Source organism: Myotis brandtii, unplaced genomic scaffold (assembly GCF_000412655.1).
Source record: "Myotis brandtii unplaced genomic scaffold, ASM41265v1 scaffold685, whole genome shotgun sequence".
Lineage (NCBI taxonomy): Eukaryota > Metazoa > Chordata > Mammalia > Chiroptera > Vespertilionidae > Myotis > Myotis brandtii.
Window position 1 is genome coordinate 231468 of NW_005370679.1, and position 3046 is coordinate 234513.

The window sequence follows — 3046 nt, forward strand, 5'->3', positions numbered from 1 at the left end:
CAAATCCTCCCAGTGTTACCTACAACAATCAAGGCTTAACTACAACAAGACTGCGCACAAAGACCACTAGGGGGTGTACCAAGAAAGCGTAAAAAATGCGGAGACAAAGAAACAGGACAAAACTATCAAGGGAGGATATTGAGTTCAGAACCACACTTTTGAGGTCTCTCAAGAGGCTTCTAGAGTCTGTCGATAAACTTGATGAGATGTACAGGAAATCTAATGAGACCCTCGATGGTGTGATAAAGGACCATCTAGAAAGTAAGCATACACTGACTGAAATAAAGAATATTATACAGACTCCCAACAGCAGACCAGAGGAGCGCAAGAATCAAGTCAAAGATTCGAAATGCGAAGAAGCGAGAAACACCCAACCGGAAAAGCAAAATGAAAAAAGAACCCAAAAATACGAAGATAGTGTAAGGAGCCTCTGGGACAGCTTCAAACGTACCAACATCAGAATTATAGGGGTACCAGAAGATGAGAGAGAGCAAGATATTGAAAACCTATTTGAAGAAATAATGACAGAAAACTTCCCCTACCTGGTGAAAGAAATAGACTTACAAGTCCAGGAAGCGCAGAGAACCCCAAACAAAAGGAATCCAAAGAGGACCACACCAAGACACATCATAATTAAAATGCCAAGAGCAAAAGACAAAGAGAGAATCTTAAAAGCAGCAAGAGAAAAAAAGTCAGTTACCTATAAGGGAGTACCCATACGACTGTCAGCTGATTTCTCAACAGAAACTTTGCAGGCCAGAAGGGAGTGGCAAGAAATATTCAAAGTGATGAATAGCAAGAACCTACAACCAAGATTACTTTATCCAGCAAAGCTATCATTCAGAATTGAAGGTCAGATAAAGAGCTTCACAGATAAGGAAAAGCTAAAGGAGTTCATCACCACCAAACCAGTATTATATGAAATGCTGAAAGGTATCCTTTAAGAAGAGGAAGAAGAAGAAAAAGGTAAAGATACAAATTATGAACAACAAATACACATCTATCAACAAGTGAATCTAAAAATCAAGTGAATAAATAATCTGATGAACAGTATGAACTGGTGATTATAATAGAATCAGGGACATAGAAAGGGAATGGACTGACTATTCTTGGCGGGGGAAAGGGTTGTGGGGGGTGCTGGAAGAGATTGGACAATAATCTTGCACCTATGGATGAGGACAGTGGGTGGGGAGTGAGGGCGGAGGGGGGGGTGGGAACTGGGTGGAGGGGAGTTATGGTGGGAAAAAAGAGGAACCAATGTAATAATCTGAACAATAAAGATTTAATTCAAAAAAAAACTTGTATGCATGTAAAAATAAACCTTAAACAACTGTTAAAAATAAAAATAAAATAAATGAATAAACCTGGCTATATATGAGACAGTATGGTGTGGTAAAGTATATATGACAAACTTGAAAATATGATATGTCTAAAGACAGTAAAATATTTTTAAATGCTAAATAAGATGAACAAAATATGTCTGCAAGAGGCCCACACTTGAAACCACTGCCTGCATTCAACTGTGTTGGTTTGTCTTCCAGTATGACAGACTGCAGCTCCCTGGGATTCAACACATAATTAACAAATAGTCCTTGGGTATTATTGTGAGGTGATCCTTTCTGAGTATTTTTAACATCTGTCCTTACAAAAATCTTTCTAATTTTCTCAGTAAGACATAGTCACTCTCTTCTCTGTGCCCCTAAAATGATTTGTGTATATTTATTTTATGGCACCTATCATCTTATGCTGTAATGGTTTGTTGGAATGTCTTTCTCCTTCACTGGACCATGAGCACCTTAAGGCCAAAGGCTAGTGCTTATTCTACTGTGAAAGCTCAACACCCAGGATTTTATTAGTATTCACATATTTGTCTTTCATGAATGTTCAGCTTCTTCTTGGGTATAAATACTAAAGAAGGAGGAGATGCAGATTTTAGATTTTATTTTTACTGTATTTTGAAAGCTTACATTTAATACAAAGGAGGTTGAGCATTTCTCAGGGAATATTTCGACTGTAGCTTGATGAATTGCTCTGCTTTCCACCAGGGATTTAGATGTTTATTTTTAAAATTTTTATTAATCCTCACCCCAGGATAGTTTTCCATTGATTTTTAGAGAGTGGAAGGGAGGGGGAGAGACAGAGAGGGACATTGGTGTGAGAGAGACACATCAGTTATTTGCCTCCCACATACACCTTACCGAGCCAGGGATCTAGCCTGCAACTGAGGTACATGACCTTTACTGGAATTGAACCTGGGACCATTCAGTCCATGGGCCGATACTCTATCCACTGAGCCAAACCAGCTAGGGTAGGATGTACATGTTTAAAGAAAAAAAATCTGGAATCAGAATTCTAAAGCTGATAAATAGTATGGAAGATTCAGAGGCACATTTGTGGTATTTGAAAGAAATACTCATCAATCAAAAAAGTTTTTGGCATAACACCATTATTTCATCATAAATATATGGCAAGGAATTAGATTTCAGTAAAATTCATATTAGTTAAATCTAATATATTTCTGAGGGTACAGTAGACTGTTTGAAAAGATTTAGGAAATGGGTAACTTGTTGAACACTCAGATCATACCTCTTGAATGGAGTACTCATTTCAATAGTAATAATACTCTGACATTTTACCTGTATCCAAGTTAAACTGTTCCAGTATTATCATCTCTGTGATTAATTATGCTTAATTATTTAATATAATATTTAAAAGAATTTATGGAACATGTATGTTAGGACTCTTTTTCTAAAATATGACATTTTTAAGGCAATCTAATTAGTTACCACTAAAAAAAAGGGCATGATTTTCTTATAGACTATTAGAGACACAAAGGTTTGCCTTGCATATAAATCCTATGAATCACTAGTCCAGGATGAAAGAACTGTTGGAGCTGAAAATGACAGTAGTAAATTTAGACTTTAGAACTTACAAAATCATTCCTGAGAGGGGACAAAGGAATGGCTTTCAACACTGTAACATTAGGTAGTGATTCCCTTTAGTTCCTATTATGTATTGAACACCTTCTAGTTGATTAACATTTTAG